The following is a 27579-nucleotide window of genomic DNA, read 5'->3' as shown; positions in this document are numbered from 1 at the left end:
CTACACTCGGGACACTGCCGAGATGCTTGGTCTTCAGCCCCCATCTCATCGTCTTTCAGGTGAAGAAGCTGAAAAGCTAATGTCGACACTTGGAGTGGAAGGAATGGGGGTCGTTGTTCCGTTTCGCTGCTGACCTGGGAGGGCCCGTGATGGAAGGGTCGGGGAGGCCTCACTGTCAGACTCGGCCTTCCTGAGTGCCGCCCAGCCTCCAGGGCACGGGGAAGCCTGGGGTTGGCCGGTGGTGCGTGTTCCCGCCTGCTCGTCCAGCCTGCCTGCTGGCACCACGTTAGCCCGTGGGGTGGGCGCTGTCCCCTCTGCCCACACTGCAGCTTGGAGCCCACAGTCACCACCCCGCACGATCTCCCTGCAGACGGAACGGAGCACACTGCCCCTCCACACGCACCCTCTGAAAACTACTTAACTGAGACACCTGGGAAGAGGGTGCCTGGGTTTTCAGCCCGGGGCCCTCAGGGTGGCTGCCCAGGGCAGACCACAGCCTGGAACGCTTGGAGCAGAGCACAGTGCCCACTGTCCAGGACCACAGAAGCGGAGGATCCGCCTCTAATCGAGGTCTCGATTACTGATGGTTGTCCCAGAAACGAGGCCCCGCTCCCCTGGCACGCGCTCCACAATGAATGGACAGCCCACATGTTCAGGCGCAGGCCCCGCAGGGCTGCTGCGGTGATTAGATGAGGATCGGCTGTAATCGGCCCTGTCACTCCTGGTTCTCGAGAATGATTTTAAAGCCTTGCTTCTCAGTCCGTGAGCTCTTCTCCCCTCATCCCTCTGCCCACAGTGAACCCGTCCACTGCCTGAAAGCTTTCCTTTGCCAGCGGTGCAGGGACCCCAGGCCACGTCTCCCGGTCAAGAAGACGGGGAACTTCCCAGCCCAGAGCTCTGGAGGTGCAGGGAGCACAGCCCGGAAGCCTGGCTCCCAGATCTTCATCTAGATTACAGTTGTGTGTACACGCGTCCCTGGGTGTCACTGAACTCTAAACACTGCCTAAGGGCTGCTAAAATATTCTGGTCAAGGAACTGATGTGCTTAGCCGATGCAATTCAGGGAGGGCATCCGCAATTTCGTACCAAGGCTGAGAGATTAGAGGGGCAAAGACCAGCAGGGGGGCTGCCCCCAGAGGGGGGGCAGCAGAGGGGGATGCATGTATTTCCCTAGAGTATCCGGCAGCTGCAGGGGGCTTGGACGGCCCTGGTGGGGTCCTTGCACTCTGAGTTAAGCCCCATGAACTGCCCGTACGCTGGGTGCCGCCTCCCAGATGACCAGGGCATGCCGAGCTCCTCCGGACCGAGGTGTGAGCACAGACTCTGTGCCCCTCCTGCTGACCAGCTGTCCCTGCTGCGAGAGGAGCCCTGTTCCTGACAGAGGAGACCCCATCCTGCATAGGAGGTCCACTGAGCTCCCAGAGACATCAGGACTCTACAGCTGTGATGGCATCCCAGGAGGAAAGCAAGCAACCGGAAGCAGGGCGGAGATCCCACGTGGGGACGGAGGCCACCAGGATGCTCCTGCTTACGGCCCCTCACCCTCTGAGCCCTGGAGGCCAGGCTGCGGGGCTGTGCCTTCCCACACAGACACCAGCAACCGGAAGGCCCCCCAGGACCCCTCTGGGGAGGAATAGAAGCGTGGAGAAGGGAGGCGAGGAGGGCACTTAGCACCCCCAGGGGCTGAGAGAGTGACGATGTGTCAAGGCTGTGGAAGGGGCTGCAAGCCAGGGCCTTGGAGACAAGCCTCCCGCGCCAGCGGCCCCTCCGCCCACACACCCCACCCCCAGGCAGCACGCCCAGCTTAGCGGCAGAGCCCAGGGGTCCCCAAACCTGGCTGTGCCTCCGAATTCCTGGGGACACTTTGTAAAAACCCGGGTTCCTAGGTCCCACTATGAGTTGAACTTCCCAGAATGCATGTATCAAAGGCTTACCTCCCAGCACCCCAGAATGTGACCTTATTTGGAAACAGGTCACTGCAGACATAATACATTAAGATGAGGTCATCCCGGCAGAGGGTGGGCCCTTTGTCCAACTAGACTGATGTCTTTCCAAAAAGGGAGTGTTTGGACACAGGGAGACACAAAAGGAAGTCCACGTGGGCACACAGGCAGAAGACAGCCGTCTGCAAGCTCCAGCGGGGCGCTCAGAAGCAATCAGCTCTGCCGGCGCCTTCAGCTTGGACTCCTGGCCTCCAGAACAGTGAGAGAATAAACCCTGTAGTTTAAGCCCCCACGTCTGTGGCACTTTGTTAAGGCAGGCTTAGCGAATCAGGATCAGATAGCAGGAGTCCTGGACGTGTCTATTCAACAGCCATGGATCGATTCTTACAGGAATTTTGGCAAGTCCCACAGACAGGATGGGGCTTTGCCGGTGTCTCAGTGATAGAGAATCTGCCTGCAATGCAGGAGATGCAGGTTTGATCCCTGGGTTGGGAAAATTCCCTGGAGGAGGTCATGGCAGCCCACCCCAGTGCTCTTGCCTGGAGAATCCCATGGACAGAGGAGCCTGGAGGGATATGTCCATGGGGGTCACAAGAATCGGACACGACTGAGTGACTGAGCCCACAGCATGCACAGGGACAGGACGCAGGGCTCTTGGAACTTGGCTGTGGGTGTGGATGACCTGGGAATGCTGGTCACACGCAGGTGGGGCCCAGCAGGTCTGGGGACTGAGACTCTTCGTTTACAAGCTCTCACACGTCACTGATGCCGCTGGTCCACACGTCTCACTTTGGACAGCAAGGAGCAGGTGTTTAAAGGTGGCTGGTCCCTCCAGGCGCCTGGTCCCACAGGGTGCGGCCCATCCATGTCTGTGGCCCATCCAAGTATGCGTGTGCTCAGTAGTTTGGTCATGTCCGACTCCGTGACCCCATGGGCTGTAGCCCACCAGGCACTTCTGTCTGTTGAACTTTCCAGGCAAGAACACTGGAGTGGGTTGCCATTTCCTCCTCCAGGGGCTCTTACTCACCCAGGACTGAATTTGCATCTCTTGCATCTCCTGCATTGGCAGATGGATTCTTTGGCAGGAGCCACCTGGGAAGCCTCCATCCAAGTGCGTGGGACTGCCCCGCTCACACATGCTAAAGCTGAATGGGTCCTCCAGGGGTGCGTGCCCACGGCCCTCACTCTGCAGACTCGGAATGAGGCGCAGAAAGTCAGGGGCTGTCTACACACACACCTCCAGCTCCTAGTGGACTGGAACCTGCAAACCTTTCTCTCCATTCCTGGCCCTGCGTCCTCAGGCGTGCCCTGTGTTTCGGACCTTGGCTAAACGGTGTGTGGATTAAGAAGAGGAAGCACTGTTCTCTCCTCGAGAGCTCACCAGCCAATTGGAAGCCTCAAAGCTGGTTAAAGAGGAGGGGCTGATAGAGGCAATTAAGCCCTAAACTGACCTCAGTTATCGTGACGCTTATTCATTGACCCAGCCTTTCCGGGGCTGGCCCAGACCCCCCAGCCTCCCCCATCAGCGGACTTCTCGTGTAGCAGAACTGAGTTGCCTTGCTCCCATCCCCTTCGGGGCTGCCTCTGGCTTCCTCCGGAGGGGGCTGTCACACTTTCTGTGGCCCCCCAGGGCTGGCACAGGACTGGCTAGTTTCCCCACTTCCAGGAACTCGCATATCTTCTCAGGGGGCCTTGGCACCATCCCCTTTAATTATCTTGTTTAAAATTAATGTTTATGGAAGTGTAGTTGCATTACGCTGCTGGGCAGTCTCTGCTGTATAGCAAAGGAATCAGCCTTAAGTATACATATAGCCCCTCTTCTTTTGTATTCTCTTCCCATTTAGGTTACCCGAGAGCCTTGAGCAAAGTCCCCCGTGGTATACAGTAAGTTCCCATTCGTCATCCACTTTATGTAAGGTGGGATGTGTATGTCAATCCAATCTCCAGTTCATCGCACCCACCTTTCCCCCTTGGTGTCCATACGTTTGCTCTCTACATCTGTGTCTCTAGTTTCTGGTTTGCAAATAAGATCGTCTATACCATTTTTCTCAGAGAAGGCAATGGCACCCTGCCGGGGTCCAGCCTCAGCTGATCTAGGGTATTCGAAGGGGAGACGGCTTAGGCGACTATTTAAATATTCATCAAAGATATAAAGAGTAATAGAATGAGGATAGCTCAGTAGGAAAATTCAGTGGAGAAAAGAGGCTGAGTAGCTTGGTTTACGCAGGAGACCAATAAAACTTCAAGACAAGAAGCTTGCACCACTTACGTAGGCCGCAGGTGTCCTTCCGTTCTCCCGAAGGAGAGGAGACACTGAGGCCTCCCCGGTCGGATCTTAGAAGCCCAGGCATAATTAGTAAGCATGGCGGGTTCCACGCTCCAGATGGAGACTCAACCAGAGTGAGAGAGAGAGAGAGACATGGGGAGACCAGTCTTTCGAGGAACTGATCCCAATTCTTTATTTTCCAGGGTCTGTTTTTATACACTGAGATGTTATACAAAAGTCACGTGGGGACAGCAGTCCTGACTTTTATTAAAGTCAGGTGCTTCATACAAATGTATACAGAGGTCTTAGGGGTGTTACATCATCTTCTGGCCAGGGGGGCCTGCTGACAATTTATGACCCTCTCCTTGTGACAACGGTCAGTCAACCAGGACACTTATTTCTCCAGGGGTGATTATTCTTAAAACAGACACTACCCAAATAAAGTTACATTCCTATAGGGTGAGGGTGTAGTGGGTTTTAGTTAAGGAAAGAATTTACTTAGCCTAAGGTCTAACGTGATTAATATCAAAGGTTAATACTTATTTCTTCTATATATTCATTAATGTGTGTAAGGGCAGGGGATGTGGAGACTTAGCAACAAACATTGGCTCAACAAATGAAAAACCCTTCACCAGTACAATTTCTAATCAGCCCATTATACTTATACTAATAGTTTTCTAACTTTTCTAAGGAACCTGTTTTTAGAAGGTTTAAATCATCTCATGCCTCTCACGGTTGGGAGGCTGTGAGCAATCACATGTGGCCGGACAAGCCTGTCAGGCAGGCTAGAGAAACTTCAGAGGAGTTTGTAGGTTGAAACACTCCTATCACGCCCAGGAATTATTAGTAACTGGAGCTCTAAGTTAATTCCTTCTCCAAAAGAGGTGGTGGGGGACAGCCCCCCGTAAAGTCAAAGGTGTAGGTGAGCACAAAGTAGTAAAGTAGGCAGGCTCTGGTTATGGGGGTAGATGCTCGAGGATTTCCAGGGGGACTCCTGAGGCTTGATCCTGCCTTTGTGTATGTCGAGCCTCCTTCCTCATGACCTTTGCCATGGGCGGAGTACCTCACGCCGGCCCCCAACAGCACCCCACTCCAGTACTCTTGCCTGGAAAATCCCATGGACGGAGGAGCCTGGTGGGCTGCAGTCCATGGGGTCACTAAGAGTCGGACACGACTGAGCAACTTCACTTTCACTTTTCACTTTCTCGCATTGGAGAAGGAAATGGCAACCCACTCCAGTATTCTTGCCTGGAGAGTCCCAGGGACAGGGGAGCCTGGTGGGCTGCCGGCTATGGGGTCGCACAGAGTCGGACACGACTGAAGCGACTTAGCAGCAGCATACCATTTTTCTAGAGTCCACACATACGCCTGAATAAACATATTTGCTTTCTCCTTCTGACTTACCTTACTCTGTAAGACACCCTCGAGGTTCATCCATGTCTCCACGAATGGCCCATTTAATTCTAGACAGACACAGTAGAGAGTCGTGGTCAAGGTCAGGGCTCTGCAGCAAACCTGTAGCCTCTACATTCAAGCTGGAGCCTCAGTTTTCTCATCTGAAAGTATAAGCATCAGCGCTGCTTCCCTCCTGGGGCTCAAAGAGGGAAGCAAAGGTCAGAACCAAAGTGAAAGCCGCTCAGTCGTGTCCGACTCTTTGCGACCCCATGGACCACACAGTCCGTGGAACTCTCCAGGGCAGAATGCTAGAGCAGGGAGCCTTTCCCTTCTCCAGGGGATCTTTCCAACACTGAACCGAGGTCTCCTGCATTGCAGGCAGATTCTGTACCAACTGAGCCAGCAGGGAAGCCCACACAGGGAAGGCGACCACAAGTATTAGCTCTGGTCGAGTATCTGTTTCACTTGTTGTGAGTCTGTTTTTATTACAAAATGCTACATCCATCACATTTAAAAATCCATGCATGTACACCCACAGTATATCTGGTAAAATTATAATAAAATCAACACCAATGTTTCTAGTAGTCATATAGGGATATGAGAGTTGGACCATAAAGAAAGCTGAGTGCTGAAGAATTGATGCTTTTGAACTGTGGTGTTGGAGAAGAGACTCTTGAGAGTCCGTTAGACTGCAAGGAGATCAAACCAGTCCATCCTAAAGGAGATCAGTCCGGGGTGTTCATTGGAAGGACTGATGCTGAAGTGGCTTCAATACTTTGGCCACCTGATGTGAAGAGCTGACTCATTTGAAAAGACCCTGATGCTAGGAATTATTGAAGGCAGGAGGAGAAGGGGACAACAGAGGATGAGATGGTTGGATGGCATCACCGACTCGATGAACATGAGTTTGAGTAAGCTCCAGGAGCTGGTGATGGACAGGGAACCCCGGCGTGCTGCAGACCATGGGGTCAAAAAGAGTCAGACACGACTAGGGACTGAACTGAGCTGAAACACCAAGGCACCTGCCATGCAGGTAGAGACACTGAGCACCACCAGGGAGCCTCCTCAGGACATCTGTCAAAGGCAATCCCCACTGTGGAGCTCCCATATACAAGGTCTACTTTTTCCAATGGCATTTCTCTCTATTTGGGGATATCCCTAAAATATATTGTGAACTTTTCAATTTGGGGACTTCGTTTGCATGGTATCATTTCTTGCTATCGTCTCATCCCATCCTCTGTATTTGAGAGGTTTCTGTTTCTTTCATTGAAGGAAGCATCCTGGCTGATCACACTGCTCTCTGGTTCCTCCTTGCTGGACTGTAGCCCCTCCTGTCACTGGACACAGTGGAACTATGAACAGTCATGCTCACGCTTTCCCTGCCCCACACCCGGCATTTACACACAAACGATCCTCTGCGGACTGTGCCCGGAAGTGGAATTACCGATCTCAGGAAAGGCACAAGTGCAGCACACTTTTGGATCACGAGTTCTGTGTTCCAGTATCATTATCCCGGTTCACAAGACCTGCCATCAGCGGGGGGATACTCTCATTCTCACCAACACTCGGTAGCGGCTGCCTTTTTCATTTTAATCTTGTCTGCTTCTTAAATTTTAACCACTCTGGTGGGTGAGACCAATCTGAATGCAATTTTGATTTGCATTCTTTTATTAGTGATGAGTTTGACCATCATTTAAAACATTTATTAACTGTCAATGTCTTCTATTTTGTGAAAAATGTTTTTATATATTGTCTTCCCTTTCCACTGGTTGACATGCCTTTTTCTTAAAGGTTTATAAGAGACTGTAATTCTGGATATACTAATTCGTCCTCGATTAAATGCATTATAAATATCTTATTGCATTTTGTGTGGCTATTTCCTTACTTTTTAATGATGCCATTTCATAAACAAAGGCTTCTGTTTCTAAGATGCTTTATGGTTAGTGCTTTTGTGTCTTGTTTAAGCAACCCGAGGATTCCTATAATGCCATCTTTTAAAATATTTATAGCCATGCTTCTTGCTTTTAATTCTTTAAACAATCTATAATTGATGCTTTTAACATGGTAATGTAGGATGCAATTTTTTTTGTCCGTGTGGATAAGTAGCTGTCCTGAATCACACATCGAATGGTTCTTCTCTTCCTGCTGGTCTGCAGCACCGTCCTGCACTTTATCCCTTCTTTGGATTTTATATTCCGTTCCATAAGTCTCTCTTTCCTGTCCTTGCACCGACACCCTGCTCCGATCGTGAACGTGGATTTATGACTCACGGAGTAGGCTTCAGGAGCATGTTGGCTCGCCATGGCCCTTTGCTCCTCCATATAAATGTTAGAATTATCTTGTCAGATTCTACAGAGACCAGCACTGGAATTTTCCCTGAATCTCTGACTCGGTGTAGGCAGGTTTGACATCTTTGAATATTGAATCTTCCTCACCATAAATATGAAATATATTTCAGTGTGTTTATGCTTTTCAATAAAGATGTGCAATTTTCCTTGTGTGAGCTTTGGCACGTGTTTCAGTAATTGCTGCCTGTGTACCTTGCGTTGTCGTTGCTGAAAAATCTGTAAAAGTGACATTTCAAATATTGATGAATTATAACACAGTAAGTGTGCTTTTGTATTTATTGATCTTACAGCTAGTGCTTTACTAAATGCATACTAATTTTAATCACTTTTTTGGAGAATATTTCAAGGAGTCTGTCTATTTAATATATACAATAATAAATATTAATACCTCCAAATAATGATAAGATTTCCCTTTCTATTTTCTGATTTTTTTTTACTTTATTTTATGAAGCTGTCTAGAACAGCTCACAAATAATGATACAAAAATTATTGCTTCTTATTCATGATGTTATTCTTTTAAAAGTTTTAACTGGAGTATATTTGATTTATAACATTGTATTAGTTGATGCTGTACATCAGAGTGAATCGCATACACATATACCCATTCTTTTTTAGATTCTTTTCCCGTATAGATCATTAGAGAGTATTGAGTAGGGTTCCCTGTGCTGTACAGTAGGTCCTTATTAGTTATCTATTTTATACATGGTGGCTGGAGAAGGAAATGGCAACCTGCTCCAGTGTTCTTGCCTGGGAAATCCCACAGACAGGGGAGCCTGGCGGGCTACAGGCTGGGGGTTGCAGAGTCGGACACGACGGAACTGACTGAGCGAACACAGTAGTGGGTATATGTCCATCCCAACCTCCCCATTATCCCTCCCACTTGCTCATGCTTTAAATGTTTCCGCATTTGTTAGGATGCAGGAGCCGTCCTGGAAGCCGTGGTCCTGCGTCCTGTGCCGAGGATCTGCCTGTTACCACTCGGCTGAGAGCCTGCCCCTGCTCCCTCGCTGGAATGCCAGGGCCGGGCGTCTGTGAATCCAACCTCCCAGACTCCCTTGCCAGCCAGCATCTCATTAGGCTCTGCTCTTGGGAAGGTCTGATGGGAGATGGAAGCAGAAGGAGGCGAGAGGAGGCTTTCGTCCTGTTTCCAGCCCCTGTCAGCGAGGCAGCTGGAGCAGAAATCCAGACCCTACAGCTTGACAGCCATCTCCCTGGGTGACCCCAGCCCCGGCTCCTCCAGGACCCCTGAGATGAGCCATGCCTAGTTAGCCGTTCCCTGAGCACCAGCTGTGTAACTCCCACATGACAGCCCAGCCCCAGCCAAACGGTGTCTGTGTGTGTGTGTGTGTGCAGGGGGATGACCTTCTGAGCCACTACGTTCAGGCCTGGCTGTGATGTCAGTTCTCAATATTATTATATTTGAGTTGGCCCAGCCCGCTGGTTATAACGGTTCCTAGAATGTATGGCCTTGTGGGTACCTCATTAAACAAGTACAGAAAGTGAAAGTGAAGCTGCTCAGTTGTGTCCGACTCTTTGCAACCCCGTGGACTGTAACCTACCAGGCTCCTCGGTCCATGAGATTTTCCAGGCGAGAGCACTGGAGTGGGTTGCCATCCCCCTCTCCACCGGATGTTTTTGACGTAGGGATCGAATCCGGGTCTCCCGCATTGTAGGCAGACGCTTTACTGTCTGAGCTACCAGGGAAGCTATACAAGCCTTCAGCAAATCAACAACCCCTGCGTTAAATCCCCTAATTTAATATCTCTAGCAAAGTTTCGATATTCTCACTGAAGTGGAAGTGAAAGTGTTAGTCGTTCAGTTGTGTCTGACTCTTTGTGACCCCGTGGACGGTAGCCCTCTAGGCTACTCTGTCTGTCGGATTCTCTGGGCAAGAATACTGGAGTCGGTTGCCTTTCCCTTCTCATGGGGATCTTCCAGACCCAGGGATTGAACCTGGGTCTCCTGCATTGCAGGCAGATTCTTTGCCAGCTGAGCCACCAGGGAAGTCCATAGACCTTAATTTATCGAATCACCTCTATTCCATAAGAAAGTGTTGTTTGGTTTTAGTTTCCATCAGGATTGGTGTCAAATTTCATTCCTTCATTAATATGAATCAATTTCAATAACATCATGCTCTCCTCCTTAACTGTGTTAATGTCCTGTTTGAGTATCCAGATCATGCTAATCTGGCAGAATGTGTATTCCTAATCTCTGGCAGATCTAGGCTTGGAGGCATCTTTTCATTGGAAGGTTGTCAGTGTCCCCCTCTTAAAGGAACGAGGTTTTTGTTTTGATAAATCACTCTGAAACTGCTATTCATGTATTTGCCTTGTTGCAGTGTGTGTGCTCCGCGCTGTGGTGGCTTCTCTTTCTGTGGAGCATGGGCTCTAGAGTGCATGGTAGCTGTGGCTCACGGGCTTAGTAGTATGCGGCTCACGGGCTTAGTAGTATGCGCGTCTTCCTAGACTTGGGATCGAACCTGTGTCCCCTGAACTGGCAGGCAGATTCTTAATCACTAGACCATCAGGGAAGTTCTGATAAGCTATTTTTTATTTATCAAGTTAATTGCATTAATGTATCAGAGATCTGAAATGAGAGATTGAGCAGTGAAATCTATTTTAAGAGACCTGGGTGTAAGTGGATGAGAGAATTAGACGAAAATGCCGGGGGGAGTCCCCGTGAAATTAGTGCCCGGCAGGGCCGTGTGTTCCTCCAGGCCCGTTCACTTCTGCGTTATGCTCACCTCACCTCAACCCCACCTGAAAGGTCCTTTTAGTCCTTTTAGTAGACCAACTGTTATTGTTCTATATCTAAAAGCATATACATATTATTGCCAAATCTCACAAGTTCTGCGTCATCCTCTGTTCAGTTACCCACGTTTCATGTGTGGTCAGCATCTATTCCTGCACCTTGCCCCTCTTTCGCCCTTCAGTACTGTTTTTGCCAAAATTTCTTCTTACATCTCATTTTTTATTCTGGGGTCATTTTCTTTCTGAAGTACATCTTTTAGAAGATTTTTTTTGCTGAGGATTTGTTGATGTTTTCCTTTTGAGAATTTTTTTACCCCCTTCTTGTATTTTTACTGGCTACAGACTGCTGCACTAACCGTGACTTTTCCTTAGCATCTTGAATGTGTTACCACACAGCTTTACTATGGTTGCTATTAGGGTCTGCTGTCAACGCAATGGTTCCTCTCTCCGAGGGGAACTGCCTTTTCTCTGTAGAGGTCTGTAAGAACTTTGTGCTTCAGGCAGTTCCGTGACAATGAATCCAGGTGTAACTTCTTTCCACATGTCCTTCTGGTTGCGTGTTTTGCTTTTTATATCTGTGGATTCATGCCTTTCCTCAGTCCTGAAAAAATAACCAGCCATTAACATTCATTTTCTTTCTTCCTGCCCCAGCCTCTTTCGCTGGAATTCTGGTTGCATGCACGTGAGACTTTCTTGTCTTTTTCCCTGTATTTCTTCACTTCAGTCATACATTTCATCTCATCTTTCTGTCTGCCACATTCTGGTAATTTTATCTGATTTGTCTTCCAGTTCTTGGATTTATTTCTTAGCTGTCTCATCTGCTTTGTAACTCAGCTATTGTGCTGCTCATTTTAGCCATTGTGTTTTAATTTCCAGAAGCTTTATTACTTCTTTATGAAGTCTGGTCATTTTGTGGTCTACCACTTCTTACTCATTTTCTTATGTCATATTTCAATTTTTAAAATTTCCATATAGAATTATTTCACACTCTTCTAACAGTTAAATGTCAAATCTCTCTTTTTATGCTGCCTCTTAATTTTGGTGGTTTCTTCTTTGGGTTTGGGGGTGCGTTTTATTTTATATTATTTTTAGTTAAATTTTGTTTCACCTTTGTGCTTGGCTGAATTTAACCTGTGGTCATTCTGAGAGATCTGAATTGAGGATTTACTTATCCAGAAAAAAATTGTTCTGTTACTACCAGGTACCAGAAGGAAGTCTCTGTAATTCTTTAGCTGGAGTCTGTGACAGTGGGGGCAAAGTTGAACTTCAGAGTGCTGTGAGAACAGGGGGGTAACCACAGGTAATCGATGGAGACAATTGTTATTGGAAAGTTGAACTTCAGGGTGCTGTGAGAACAGGGGGGTAACCACAGGTAATCGATGGAGACAATTGTTATTGGCACTGTTTTTTCCCACCTGGGACTGTAGCAGAGAAGACAGAGTCCACGGCACTTCCCTTGGTTTTCAGGTAGGTCCCACCCCACCTTTTTCAGGAGACATAGACCCCCAAGAACCTGACTTCATGGAGAAATCTCAGCTTAGCTCCAACACTAAACAGGGACCACATCCTATTCCTGACACCCCAAGCTGACATTGACCCCCAGCTTCTAGCTTCTTGATCAGTATCAGCTGTCCCTCCAGAGCAGCCCCACCGTTGTGGCTGCACCGTGTTCTTCTACCAACTTTTATGGTTTTGATATGTTCTGATTTATTTCTTCTTCATAGGTAATTTCAGTGTTTCGAGCCAAACCTTTTTTTTTTTAGGTATATATACTGTAATTTACCCAGAGTCTGGGAGATTTTTGTGTCTGAGGGCAACTCAGAAGACCCATTCCATCAAGCTACTCTGAACATGGCTTTATATTTCAGACACAACGGAGTCAACGTGGATGGTGAGGAGCCCTGTGGTCAAGAGTGGGATGAGACATCTTCAAGATGTCATTTGGTAAAGATGGGGACCTGGGCCTGATGGTGGACATCTTTGGGAACCTGTCACAGGGGCTGAACAAGGGCAGGGCCAGCGTCTTGCGCACATTTTCCCCAGAGTTTGCTGGGAGGATACGTGGTGATGTCACTAACTGCGCTGTCCCCTCCACAAAGCTCACCTACGGTCTCTGTCCCTCTCGGCTGAACCAGGGCCTCCGCCGTGGCCCACTGCACGCGGTCCTTTCCAAAGCTGCAGGAATTGAGCATCCCTCACACGGTCGCAGGGCAGTGACTGCAGGCATCGTGGTCCCCAGTGTCCAGCCCCGGACCTGGGGTTGAGGGAAGGACAGTGAGAGCACCCGGAGTTCTAACTCTCACACTCGCGTTTACACAGTGCAAGGCGGCTGCTGCACTGAGGGAATAATAGACACAGTGTAGTCTGTTGAAACCTCAAAGTTGGTTCCCAGACAGTGGCAGTTCTTGTGCTTTGCTGAACACACAGACTTCAGGCTGGTGGCAGGGACTGCTCACCACTCAGGTGCATGCCCCTTGCTCACAAAAGCCTTGTGTTTCAGCCCCTGGGGGTGGCCAGGACCTTCTTCCCGAGAGCTGGTACCTCTCTGGACTTTGGTCCAAGGTAAGCTGTATCCTCACCTATTCACCAGGGCGAGTTCTCAGAATAAATTGGAATCTGGCTGCCTGGTCCTTCAGGGAGATTTGAACTCTGATGTTGGGTTACATGCATCAAATATACCCTCAGTTAGGAAAAAAAAGAAAGCATGATCTGTTGTGACTTTTGAAATGTCTTTAGTGCAGGTTGTATTAATATGGGATTTAAAGAAGATGGGTGGATATTGAGGAGCAAACCTGAAGTAATAATTGCCTCAATTTATTTCTCAGGAACCAAAATTAGAGACAAATGTGTCCCCTGTCTCCTTTCTGGAAGCACAGCCTCCTCAAAGCAGCTATGCTTAATTCAGATACAAAGCCCTTATCCCTCCCGGGTCCACCTGCAGCCCCGCCGCTTTCATCATTTCTCCCTGGAATTCATTCGGATCATAGTCGTTTTCAAGGTTTGTTTGTGTAATTCTAATAAACAGTTGCAGGGCACCAGGGAGGGGAGGCGTGGCGTTGTGGGCTCAGGTACAGGAAGGCACGGGGCCGGGCATCCAAGATCCAGGTCAGGGGAGTGGGGCACAGCAGGGGCCGCTGACGTCATGCTCAGGCACGTGGTTGGTGAATTTTGGGCACTATGGGAATACAGAAGAAGGACAGTTGAGGCTGTCTAGATGGATCACACAGAGGAAATACGACCAAAACTGGAGGCTGAGTGGAGGATGATCAAGAGTGAGGGAGGCGAACCCAGAAGGAAAACGCCAAGGGGAGGAGTGTCAGGGGAGGGTCGCCGAGGGGAGGAGTGTCAGGGGAGGGTCGCCGAGGGGAGGAGTGTCAGGGAAGGGTCACCGAGGGGAGGAGTATCAGGGAAGGGTCGCCAAGGGGAGGAGTGTCCGGGAAGGGTCGCTGGCAAGGCATGAACACAGAACAAAGGGTTGGTCCTTCCAACCAGAGTGTGTGGAGACCAAGAGAGACGCCCTAAGTCCCTGGCTGGGGCCGCGGGCGTGAGTCAGCGTGGACCAGGCCAGCTGGGCACCTGGCCCCCGTGTGCAGAGGCGCCCACGCCATCTGGCCTGACGCACACGCACAGCTCGCTGTCGGTATTGCGTTTGGTCCCTGGCCGTTCGTGCAGGTCGGGCCAGGTCTGGGCATCCCGAGGGAGGGCCACGGCCCTGCTCCGGGCTCAGCTCCCCTGTGTCTGCCCGCAAGCGGGAGCAGGCCTCCCACGCCCTGCCCTGGGCCTCTCCCACGTGGAGGAGGACAAAAGCGAGCCCTCACTCTTCACTCCTCACCCTCTTTTGTGTCCTTCTGGTGCCCGTTGCTCTTCGCTCTGTGCCAGTTCTCATGAGGTTTCAATAAAAATGCCTGAGCATCCATTTGCTCACAGTCCTTCTGATGCAGAGACTCATCTACTATCTGGAGGGACAGTGAGTGTGTGGGTCGGGGGGACGTGGTCAGGATGAAGGAGGTGATCTGGCAGAAGGAGCTTGGGTGACGTGGTCAGGATGAAGGAGGTGATCTGGCAGAAGGAGCTTGGGTGCTGAGACCCCTGGAATCCAGTCCCACGTGCCGTCTGGAGCGGGCAGCGCTCTGATGCCTTCCAAGATCCTTCTGCTCGCTGTCCAATTTATCCCTCACTCTGCAGTGAGGACAGCGTTGCCGGGCCATCACGGGGGCTTAGTGGGGATGCCAGGTGGGATGGAGTGATAAAGCACTCCCGTAAATCAATCTCTTGAAGTTTTAAGATTGCTTTTTCCACTTAATCCCAAGAAATTTCAAGTCAAAGCTCCCTTTAAAGTGAGCTATAGCCGGAGCCAGGTACTTCGGGTCCGGGGCGTTGGTTTCTTGTCAAGTTTTACTTATAGAGAAGATGGTGGCCCAGAAGGAGCTAATAATAATAAACCACAGTTTCCTTTATTATAAATTCCACAGGGACAGTCAATTCTCATGGAAGGCTTTCACCAACTCTTGCCGGTCTTGTATAAGGAGCCAACTAGAACTGCAGCAGATGAATGAGAGTAGGTCGGGGAGGAAAGCTGGCTGATATTTCCGTTTGCATTGTGAGTAATACATAAGATAAAAGCTCGGCAACTAAGACCACCGGCCAGTGACCGGAGGGCCTCGTTTGTAAAGCTGGAGGGTCGTGCTCAGGTACGGGAGGGATCTTTCTTCGTCTTCCTTGTGATGCTCTGCGCAGCAGCTATGATCACACACAGTTTTTCTCACTCCTCTGAACCCTGGGCGTTCTCTCCATCGTTCTTCTAAACAGACCACAAAATGGCAAGCCGCCTGGATCCGTGGCATTTGTCAATTTCCATGGTGTGAATATTCACACCACAGCAGATTTCAAAATACAAACCTGACTCCATTCTTATGACTGCCAGTAAGTAAGGACGGGGGGGAAGGGATAGTCAGGGAGTTCGGTACGGACATGTGCACACGGCTATATTTAAGAGGGATTACCAACAAGGATCTACCATACAGCATAGAGAACTCTGCTCACTTTTCTGTGACAGTCCGGATGGAAGGGGAATTTAGGGAGGATGGATGCGTGTGTGTGTGCCTGAGTCCCTTTGCTGCCCACCTGAAACTATCACAACATTGTTAGTTGGCTAGACTCTAATACAAAATAAAAAGTAAAAAAAGAAAAATGTGATTTCCTGGAACGGGAAGGGGGGCAGTGTTTGGAAGTGATGCTGCGTCCATATGGTTACACTGCGATCCACCGCGCAGGAAAAACAGATGTAAACAAGAGTTCAGGAGTGAAAATCCCACTGAGATGCAGCGAAGCTGTTAGGAGGTGCTGGGTATACTGAGTAAGCTATTAGGCGGAGCTGTTAAGTATGCACTGTCCTTATCTGATGTACCTGACAGTAAGTTTGCACATAGGCATGCTAAGTTGCTTCAGTCGTGTCCGACTCTGCCACCAGATGGACTGTGGCCCGCCAGGCTCCTCTGTCCGTGGTTCTCCAGGCAAGAACACCAGAGCAGGGTGCTATGTCCTCCTCCAGGGGATCTTTCCGACCCAGGGATCGAACTCAAGTCTCCTGCGACTCCAGCATTGAAGGCAGATTCTTTACCGCTGAGCCACCGGGGATGCAATGCCTATTGTCTTAGCTTCCTGCTGCTGCTAAGTCGCTCCAGTCGTGTCTGACTCTGTGTGACCCCATAGACGGCAGCCCACCAGGCTCCCCCGTCCCTGGGATTCTCCAGGCAAGAACACTGGAGTGGGTTGCCATTTCCTTCTCCAATGCATGAAAGTGAAAAGTGAAAGTGAAGTCGCTCAGTCGTGTCCAACTCTAGCGACCCCATGGACTGCAGCCCGCCAGGCTCCTCCGTCCATGGGATTTTCCAGGCAAAAGCACTGGAGTGGGGTGCCATCGCCTTCTCCCTTAGCTTCCTAGGGCTGCCTTAACAAATGACAAGAGGCAGGGTGGCTTAAAGCAGCAGACTTTGATTGGCTCACAGTGTCGGTGGGGCCCCGCCCCGCCCCCGTCCTCCCCACCATGGCGGGAATCCTGCCTGCCCCTCCGGCTTATGGGGCTCCATCTCTGCCTCCGTCTGCATGTGGTCTCCTCCCCTGAGCATCTGAATTTCAAGTCTCTTTCTGCCTTTATCTTATGAGCCCACCACCCGCCCAAATCTAGCATGACCTCTCTCAGGAGCCTTAACTTAATACATCTCCAAGACCCTTGTTCTAAACAAGCAAACTCGTGTGTACAGGCTCCGAGGGAACCCGCTGCACCTCCATCTAAGCAACCAGCTCATAACACGCCTGAAAAATTAACAGCCTTCTCTCGTAAGCCAGTGTGAGCCAGCCCCGGATCACCCCTGGGAAGGTGTCCGTTTCCATCACACTTCCAGTGAAATAAAGCAAAGCCCATTTGTCCTCTTACTCCATCACGTGTTAATAGTTACCAGACCCCCACCAGGTCCCCACCAGGCAGGGGAGCCGGCTGGAGGCCCGAGTGCCTGCTCCCCAGTGGCCCTGACAGATCTGGCTGGAGCAGGTGGTGGCGTTGTCCTCCAGGGAGGAGGTGGACAGCTTGAGTGGGCTGGAGGGACCTCCCCAGCTGTGGCAGTTGGGTCAGAGCCCAGAACAGGCAGGGGCCCTGGTGGGAGGCTCAGTGCCCCTGACCACTGCGTCTCTGGAGCATCGCTGCTCACTTACCTTGAAGATGGCCAAGCTGGTGACAGTTCCAAAGGGTAACACAGGGCGGGAGGGCAATTGAGCGACGTCCCCCAGACCTCCCTGTAGCCGGCCTGCAGGGCGGATGTCGCTGAACCGGCACCATCCTAGCTGCAGCTGGCAGCCTGGCTCCCCGGACGCCCACTGCGCTGATGGTGGTGGGCTCCATGCCTGAGTCATCGCTGGTGAGAAACTGGGGGGAAAGCAGGGAAATTGTCCAACCCGGCGACATTTTCCTTGACGGGGGAATCAGTGACTACAGGGTTTCTGCCAGCGTCTGAAAAGGAAGCAGGTGGGAGCTGGAGGGGAGACGGGCCTGCGTGGTGGGCGAACGGGTCCTGCTGCAGGACAGGCCGGGAGCTGCCCGAGGGCTCGTCCTGAACCTCGCCTTCCTCTCCCCCCAGGTTCTGCTGCACTCGCTCCTTCCAGGGAGCGCCAGAGGACTGGAAGGGGAAAGGCACGAGAATGACCCCCACCAAGGTCAGGGTGATCGGATTTGCTGGGTACCAGCACTGAGAGGATGGGGTCAGGCAGAGCCAGCCCGGGGCCGGGTCAGAAGCGTCAAAGCCTAGTCCCTGGCTGGGGGCTCCAGGAAAGCCGTGTTCCCTGTGTCACTCACCCTGGCAGGTAGCCCGGCCCTCCCCGTGGCCCCGACAGGAGCTGGTAGGAGAGCGGAAACCCAGGTGTCCCGCGCAGCCTCCACTGCACCAGGCGAGCTGGTGTCTGCTGGATGTGGGCATCACATGGGGGTTTCAGAGTCAGGACAGGGGTGCCACAGAAGTCACCCCCCAGGGCGCGGACGCAGGACGCCCCTCGAGGGGCCATCAGCAGCCCCCTCCCCACATCGGAGGGGTGACAGTACCTCCCGTCCACAAGGCTGCTGTTGAAGATGAAATATGTCAAAGCACGTCCAAGCAAGCACCACTTGCTTCAAATGCCAACACATGGAGCCAAGGTCTCCCATTTCCAATGTTTCTGTTCTCTCCACCAAGAAAAATACAGTTTATGATAAAGAAAAAAAGAGACTGTTTGATCCTAAAACCCCAAGACTACTTTGCCCTGAGCCCACTGCTCCCCACACCTTGCCCCCTCCCATCCACGATGGGGGTGGCCCAGCTAAGCTCTGGTCGAGTCCAACACTTGCAGCTAATGAAACAGCAATTCCTCAACACAAACATGCATTTCCTTCTCACAGCTGCTCTTGGTTGGAGAACCATTAAGACCTGTTGTCTCTCATCGCTTGATGGGCTGAATCACCCTTGACGTTCTTGCCCAGTTCCCAGGTAAGTGGTTATCATCGACCAAACAACGTCAGGTCGTTTTCCAGTGCACTGCCTTGACGTTCTGAGTTTGTCTGATTGCTGTGTGTGTGGTGTTTCTGAGGGAACTGACTGCTTTTCACTGCATTCAGTGCCTCCCTAAAAGCCATCATCTGAGAAGCACTCCTCAAGGACCTGCGATGTGCAAGCTGGAGTGTGAAGGGTGCCTGGGGCCTGCGCCCCACCCGCTCGTCCTCGCAGAGGGCGTGTGCCACACGGGGGAAGCATGCCCATGATTGCCACTTCGCCCTGGAATTGCAGCCCAGTCAGGTGGGCTTTGGGCTGAACTGAGGACCAGGCTTTTCAAACATCTCTCTCTCTACGCTCCTGAGAGCTGTCTTGCTGGGGTTGCATAGTGAGAGACAGATTGGACGAGGCCAACGGGTCCGTTTGCAGAGGGATTTCTGTTCTCTGCCCCTGAGTGTGGACCGTGTGTCTTGGGAGATGGAGCCTTGTCGTTTTGAGGAAAGGTGTAGAATTGCCCTTGCCCTCAATGGTTCGGTTGGAAGTCTGGAGGCAGGGGGATGTCCACAGTGACCCATCAAAGGCACGTCTCACCTGAGAGGCAGGCACACGTCAGCGGCTCTGGGCTTCGCTGTTAGCGGCTCTTATCTCGGGCTGACAGCACTGCCTGAGGAACTGGCCTGGATCTAAGGCCAGTCCTGGCCTGAGTCGTGCGTCTCCTGCTAGAGTCCAGGGATCGGTCTTCACCAGGCACAGAGTTTTCCTGCCGTGTCTGTCCCCACCTGAGATGCTTGTCAACAAGGCAAAGTGTCAATACATAGATGATAAATGTAAAGCGAGTCCAGAGCCTGCACTCCAAAATCTAACAAAGTTTTAATCTCACGTCTGTCTTAAGAGCTGCGAGGTATTTTGGCCATGATTTATCTTTTGATTTTCTTAAAGAAATTGCTCTCAAATGTGTTCGTGCTTCAGAGGAGCCACAGACACAAAAAAATGCAATCTTTATTATAACACATCATTTTATTTCCTGCTGCATGAGAAAGATTCAAGGCAGAAATTGTGATTGTCCGGTTATTTTTACATTCAAATAAATGGCAAATCAGCCTGTCAGGACGGCATGTCCTGTCTTAAGCATTTAGCTCATTCTTACAGGAATCAGGGAGCCAGATGTCTTGGGAGCATTTGGACACAACGCCTCTCACGTGGCCCCAGGACAACAGCTGGTAGTTTTCCATCCTGCCTTCTTCCTGGACCAGGTCAGCATCGGGACCAGGAAGCTGGCGGCCAAGGCTTGATGTGAAGGCGGTGAGTCAGGGATGCTGAGACGGGACCCAACCAGAGAGCTGCCCTCAGCACTCCCCGCACCCTCTACTTCTAGGTCAATCTTCTGCCTGTGACGGAAGCAGACGCTCAAGTTCAGGGAGGCCTGGGAGCTCCCAGGATGGGCCTGGGGGAGGCAGCAGTCGGGGTGCCCTGAGGATCTTGGAACCTTGCTGTGTCTTGAAGATGCTGAGAAATGGCTTAGTACGAGGAGGGTGGGAGAGGGCAGGGGGCACCCTGAGGAAGGGGTCCTGGGGGAGTAAAGACGTGGAGGTCTGCACAGAAGGAAAGCTGGCACCAGAGTCAGATGGCACTGGGAAGCAGATGGAGGCCGTGCCGTGGTAACGAGAGCATCTACCCTGGGCCTGTCCTGGCCATGGTTCGAGCCCCTCTGTCCAAGTCACTGATCCCGGCACCATGACGTAGGGAGGCCGCCGCCCTGATTACTGAGGTCCAGGGCCACCCTGCGGTATGCCAGACTCAGTCCAGGCACCAGCAGAGCCGGGGTTGGAGCTGAGTGCTTCCTACCCTCCAGAATGTAGGGAACTTCTGGGGAGGCAGCTGGGATAGGAATGGGACGTTTCACAACTCTTGGCCCAGCTCCCCCAAGTCTGTCTTCCCCTGTGGCCCCATGTCACTGGTGGGACCACCGACCTCAGCCTGGAAGCCACTCTGGGGTCTTCTCCCCCACACCGGCCCCTCCTTCCCAGCCCAGTGACCACCAGGCTCTGCTTCGTGCCTCTGAGCCCTTCCAGCCACTGCCTGATCCTGGCTCTGTTGCTTCAGTCTGCATTCCCGTGAAAGCCCTGGTGCTGGCTCCATCCTGGGGGCTACTGTGAGGGTGACACAAATCAGTCTGCGCGTGGAGCCTGGCACAGGGCACCCTCTCACGCAGCGTCCCGTGCCAGGGTGGACTTCCATGTGCCCCCTCTGCCTGTTCATCTCCTTCTGTCCCTCCACGAGCTTGTGTTCCCAGCCCCTCTTGTGATCAGTGGGCCGTGCGATTGAGTGCCGGCCCCTCCCTGACACTCTATGATCTGCGCTCCTTCCTTTTTTGCCATTTTGACAGCCAGTTGAAGAGAACGCAATGGAGAACACTGAGACCCTAGGATACTGGTTCTCAAGAAAATAGGGGGGCTGCACCCACGGGTGTCTGCATGGAGACCTTTCAGCCATCCCCGCTGGCCCACTATGGACCGAGGCAGGATGGACCAGCTGTATTATGAGACAGCATCAGTAGTAGCATCATTATCATCACTCTTTTTACATTTTCAGTTCAGTTCAGTTCAGTTCAGTCGCTCAGTTGTGTCCGACTCTTTGCGACCCCATGAATGGCACCACGCCAGGCCTCCTTGTCCATCACCATCTCCCGGAGTTCACTCAAACTCACATCCATTGAGTCCATGATGTAAGCATTTATTTCTTTCATTAGAAAAAAAGCAATACATTAAAATGAAATACATATATATTTGCAAGAAGTTTGGATTTTGCATTGAGGTGCTCAAGGATAATGGAAAAAAGATAATTGAGAAAAAAGAGCAATGATCTTACTTTTCTATAAACAGTAATTCCAGTTATGTTAGAATTAATGATCAATATGAAACTCTTCAATAGCAGCTTTGCCAAAAACCAACTGACAGAATGCATGTGGGTCTGTGCCTGCTCTCCGTTCTGTTTTTCCATCTATGGGTCTCTGCGTGAACCTGAATCGCATTGTCCTGATGACTGTAGCTTTATACTAAATTTTGAAGTAAGATAGTATAAAAATCCTCCAAATGTGTTATTTTTTTTTTAATTTCACCAGCTACATAGACCTTTATATTTCTACATGCAGTCTGGCTTCAGCCTGTCAATTTCTGTTTAAAATATTGATTGTAATTACTTTATTTTTTATTTGGCTGCACAGCACAGCCTGTGGGATCTTTGTTCCCTGGCCGGGGATTGAACTCAGGATGTCAGCAATGAAAGCCCGGAATCACTGGTCCTCCAGGGAATTCCCAGCTGGGATTACTTTATATTTATAGATCAACAAGAGGAAATGTCCATTTTAACAATGTTTGCTGATTTTTCTAGATATGGTATCACTAGGGATTTTAATTTGACTTAGTTTTCATCAGATAAACTCTGCAGGATTTGATTCGATTGAAATTTTTGTGACGAGTTTATGGGTCTGCATCAGGTCTATGTTGGTGAACGTGTTCTGCACACTTGAGAGGGGAGTGTGCTTTGCTGTTGCTGGGTGCAGACCCTACAAATGTCACGCGGGTTTGGGGTGATCGTCCTGCTCAGGCCTTCTCTGTCTTCACCGTCTGTTCGGTTTTACTCTATCAGTTGCTGAGACGAGGTGTTAGTCTCGGAGCTGTCTTTTTCGCTCTTGCATTCTGTCCATTTTTTCCTCACTTATTTTGAAGATCTGGCGTTAAAGGCATGCACATCAGATTTTGGTTTCCGTTATTCAAAGTCTTAATGAATGTTTCCTGTTTCCAGTATGAAACAAGCCTCTCCACTCCTATAACATCCCCTCTTCTGAAGTCTGCCCTGCCTGATATGAATGTCGTGGCACAGAGATCTCTTGCTCACGGCTTGCGTGTCAGGCCTTCTGCCGTCCTCCTTCACCCTGTCTGTGTCTTTTCACTTGGCGCGTCCCTCTTGTAGGCCGCCTGTGCGTGTCCTGCCCGTTTATCTGGTCCGGCAGACTAAGATTGGTTCTTTGGTCCGTTTACATTTAATGTAGCTGTAAACGTGTTTGGCTGTGTGCTCCGTCTTGCTATTGCTCTCTGTCTCCCCCTGCTCTCTGCTTCTTGTTCCCTTCTTTCCTGTTTCCTTTGATTTAGTCAAATATACATTTATTTCTGTATTCTATTCTATGCCCTCAATTGGCTTTCTGTCATACCTGTTTTTTTCTCTCTAACTGCTTGCTCTAGAGATTGCAATACTCATTTTTAATTTATCATAATTTATTTGAATTAACGGAGAAGGCAATGGCACCCCACTCCAGTACTCTTGCCTGGAGAATCCCAGGGACGGGGCAGCCTGGTGGGCTGCCGTCTATGGGGTCGAATAGAGTCGGACACGACTGAAGCGACTCAGCAGCAGCAGCATCTGAATTAAAGTATGCAAGAGCCTTCTGTCCAGCCTTCCTGCCTATTGTGTTCTTATTGTTGTATATATTATTTGCATATATGGTATAAACATCAAAATAGATCATTGTATGTCCCTTGGACTACAAGGAGATCAAACCAGTCAATCCTAAAGGAAATCAGTCCTGAATATTCATTGGAAAGACTGATGCTGAGGCTGAAGCTCCAACCCTTTGGCCACCTGATGTGAAGAGCTGACTCACTGGAAAAGACCCTGATGCTGGGAAAGATTGAAGGCAGGAGGAAAAGGGGATGACAAAGGATGAGATGGTTGTATGGCATCACCGACTCAGTGGACATAAGTTGAATAGGCTCCCGGAGTTGGTGATGGACAGGGGAGCCTGGCGTGTTGCAGTCCATGGAGTCACAAAGAGTCAAACACGACTGAGCGGCTGAACTGAACTGTTGTTAAAATGGTTGTCTTTACAATTATCTAGATACTTGTCTTTACAGTTGGTCTAAAGTTTATAACAGATTTATAGATGGGAGGATTAGTCCAGCATCATGTCCTTCATCATGACCAGAAGTCATATAATCTGCTCCAGTGTGAGTCACCTTACAGAGTCGATACACTTTTCTGTGAGTCACTGAATTTCCCCAATAGTCACATTTCTGCTTCTGAAGGGCACCTACACCAGCTTGAACAATGTAGTCACAGCCTTTTTTTAAAACAACTTTGTTGAGATACGACAAAAAGATCACTCCTTTAATATCTACAGTTCAGTGGGTTTTAGTAAATTTTCAGAGTATGTAACCATCACCACTACCTCCTTTAGAGCATTCTCATCACCTCCAAAGGGAACTCTGTGCCCATTGGCCATTGCTCTGCCTTCTCGCCCAACCCCAACCCGTGGCAACCACCGTGTCTACTCTCTGTGCGCGTCTGCGCCTTCTGGACATTTTGTATAATTAGAGTTGTATGCTATGCGACCTTTGGTGACTGTCTTCCTTACTTAGTGTACTGTGTTCAGGATTCATCCGTGTGGGATTCATAACGAGCATCACTCCTTCACTCCTTTTCATGGCCGAGTGCTAGGCCACTGCATGGACTTCAGCTGATCCAGGGAGCATCAGCAAACCCACGTATATGATCACCTGCTCTGTTAGCTCTTCCAACCCAGCTTTTAGGTGTAATAAAGCAGCCACTTCTGTTCCAGCCATCTGAATGCCAAACCTCTCCCTAACTTGAATCACAACGAGGGTGAGGATAATACAGTGTGTTTGATAAGACTCGTCTCTGTGACACGAAGGAAAGATGGCGTCATGATAGCATCAATCACATCTGAAAGATGGGCTCTTGGGCTCACGTTACAATCTCCACAGTAATTTTATATATGGTGGAAATACTTTTTACTGAAATTACTTTAGTGGGCTTGACTCTGAAAAGGAAAGATTACAGGCACATTAAGAAACACCCCATTTAATTGTGTTGATACAATTTTAAAATTCAGCTCATGGATTTATAGCTCCCTGAAGGGTGAGAAAGGTAAAGGAATCATGAGCCTAGACATGGAAAATTTATTCTGCAGAATAATGCTGGTTTCCTTCCACTGGAAAATCAAAGCTAAGGTCACATTGATGTGCTTGGAGCCAGGGTGGCAAGTGTCGATTATCAAAGTGTGTCACAAAACTGAGATAATTTGGTGCCGATCCGCACAACCTAGAAAGGAAAAGATATTGATTTGTAGAACAGTCAATATTTTCTCCCTATAAAGGAAGAGGAATTGAGACAATTGTAAATAAATTCTCACACCTCTCAAAGAAGCCACTGGAAGACGGGTCATCTGAGTTTGATGTGTTAGTCGGGGGAGGGGGGAGCGGAGCCTGGCAGCTGTGTTTCTGCTGCACACAGCAGAGGACTGGGACCTGGCTATGGACATCACTGTGTTGGGACCAGGTCCCCCTGCAGGTGAGCCAGGTGGAGGTCTGAACTTGTCCCTTGGCCAAGAGCAAATGGGTGCAAAAACCTCAAAAGGGCAGAGGCGAGACTGGCCTGGGTGGGCCTGATCCTGCCCGCTCTGACCACGAGCACTCAGCACCTGTGGACAACATCCTACGGAGAGGCTACGACCTGAGTCCTCACGTGTGATGGACCGAAGTCCTCATGTTCCCGAGGACATTCTATCTCTGGGCCAAGAGTGGAAGAACTGGAGTGCGGGCCGCTAGTGCCCTTCTCTCATTAAACCTCCCAACACAGCAAATTAACAGGTCTCTTTTCTCTCTCTTTTGTTCCACAGCGGAATTCACTTTGTTCTTATTGCTAGATTTAATTTTTTAGGGGAAAGACTTTATTGATGCCCTAACACTGAAGATGTATAAGTGTGGTTTCCAAAATTTTATCCTGAGGGTTTCTTTTTTCGTTTTAATTTATTTTTCTGTATGGTGTGGAGGGAGAGCTCAGCTTTATTTCCTTCTATTTGGATGATAAACCATCATTTTTATACCGATTTAAAGGATTTTCCTGGTTTCATATTAAATTCCTCAAAATACTGTGTTCTATTTCTGAATATCCTTCTAGCCCACTCACTTCTCTCTGTGCCTATTTTTAGGCCATTTCGGAATTTTGGTAATAACAATGGCTGTGTAGCACGCATCTGGTATGTGGAGGACTTTCTCATTATTTTTTTGTCATTTGTCTCTTAGCTAACTTTGAATGTTTATTGTGTCGTGTGATCTTTGTAATTACTGTATTTTAATTTTTTTTTTAAAGAGAGTTTGAAATACATTCACATTCATTCTTGTTACCGTTCTTTCTCCACCGTTTATGGGTTCTCACCAGGTTCCAGGCCTGCTTCAGACACTGGGGTTCAGGTAGAGAGGGGACAGATGGCCCTGGTAGTGCTCACGTCACGGCTGGAAAGAAAAATGACCAGGGAGATGAGTAGAAGGTGCATCGTGTTAAAATTCCGAGAGCAGTAAAGCAGGGGCGAGGGGGTGAGGTCATCCTTTGTCCTCAGCCCTACAGATGTCCTAAACTCCAGAAAAGAGGGGCCTCATCAAGAGCCACAGAGCACACTCTGCCCCCTGGTTTGACAACCACAAATTAGAGTGAGCAGGTGTGTTATTCACCAGGGCTGCTGAAACAAAACACCACGAACGGGCAGCTTAGAACAACAAAATGTCTTATCCCATGGTTCCAGGGGCTAGAAATCCAAACTCCAGGTGTCGGGAGGACCCCATGCCCTCCAAAACCCTAGGGGGTAGGGTCCTTTCTGCCTCCTCCCAGCCTCCACGCTGCCAACAATTGTGGGTATGTTTCAGCTCATAGACGCATCCCTGCTGTTCTCCATCCTCACCTTCTTCCCTGTCTGTGTCCAAATTCCCTTTTCTCAGGACACAGTCCTAGGGCATTAGGGTTCACCCTCATGATCCCAGTGTAGCTTGGTTTCCCTTGTAAAGGCTCGGTTGCCAAGTGAGGCACCTTCAGCAGTGCCTGGGGTCAGGGCTCCAAGCATACCTTTTGGGGACACAAAATTTGATCCCTAACAGCAGGGTTTTGCTGGGTATGCAGAATTCATCTGCTTTTCAAATATAGAATCTGTGTCAAATGTGTCAAATGACAAGAAGGTCCCTGCTCACCTGCCGGAGGTCTGTGCATCCCAGGGTGCCTTGTTTCGTCTCAAGGTCAGTGCCGTGGTCTGCAGAGGCCAAGCCTGCAAACTCCAGGCGCCTCCCACCATGTCCCCATAAGGACACCGCAGGCCCGCTGTCCATGCACATCTACATATTCAGGAAAGTTATTTTCCCTTTCTACCTTCTTTGGATTTATCATGTTCTTTCTCTCATTTTTCAGGAGGACACAGCAGTCATTAATTTTAACATTTTTCCTTTGTCGAACTTGTTCACGTGAAGGTATAAATCTCCTCCCAAGTCCTGCTGTAGCAGCACCATGCAGGTTGTGATAAGTAGGACTTTCATTACTCTTTTAGCTTCGAGTATGTTCTCCTTTCCACTCACATATTTCCCTTCACCACAAATCATTTGGCAATGCATTTTTATCGAACTGCCATCAGCGACGATGATCTGCCTGATACTGATCTTCTCATAGCGTTGAGACTTCGCAGGGATGGGGACATGGGTGAGGTTTGTGAGTTCCATGGCTCCTGGAGGAGAGGGCGTGTCACTGGGCTGTGGAAGCTGTGGCTCAGTCCTGTTTTCCAATAGCATCTTTATTACGATGCCCTTCCAGGCTTCTGTGTCAGGGGCTTTGCAGACTCTTCTGGAAAGGGCAGACAGTGGTATTTCCAGTTCCCTGTCCCTGTCATCCAATTACCCCTTTCTTTCATTGTAGCTTGAAAGCAGTCATGGGCAACACAATCTAAATGAGGATATTGTGTGCCAATAAAACTTTATTAACCACAACAGACTTGTTCTGTGTCCTTAAGGATGCGTCTGCTTGATCTGTT

At 49.8% G+C, this 27579-nt stretch overlaps 1 long non-coding RNA gene across 4 annotated transcripts; it reads left to right on the top strand.

Moving 5' to 3' along the window:
* The first annotated feature begins 1435 nt into the window (after positions 1 to 1435).
* Positions 1436 to 26501, top strand: LOC133248552 (uncharacterized). 4 transcript variants are annotated; one of them, XR_009736756.1, is made up of 5 exons: positions 1436 to 2201; positions 12465 to 12645; positions 13527 to 13699; positions 15174 to 15259; positions 17835 to 26501. It is a non-coding gene; the product is annotated as an uncharacterized LOC133248552 (long non-coding RNA). The 4 variants fall into 4 exon arrangements; XR_009736755.1 differs by lacking the exon at positions 17835 to 26501 and having other exon boundaries at positions 12570 to 12645; positions 15174 to 16382; XR_009736754.1 differs by lacking the exon at positions 17835 to 26501 and having other exon boundaries at positions 12465 to 12592; positions 15174 to 16382.
* The last annotated feature ends 1078 nt before the right edge of the window (positions 26502 to 27579 follow it).

This window comes from Bos javanicus, chromosome 5 (genome assembly GCF_032452875.1).
Source record: "Bos javanicus breed banteng chromosome 5, ARS-OSU_banteng_1.0, whole genome shotgun sequence".
In the NCBI taxonomy this organism is placed as follows: domain Eukaryota; kingdom Metazoa; phylum Chordata; class Mammalia; order Artiodactyla; family Bovidae; genus Bos; species Bos javanicus.
The sequence above is the reverse complement of the archived record's forward strand: the minus strand, read 5'-3'. Positions and strand labels throughout refer to the sequence as shown.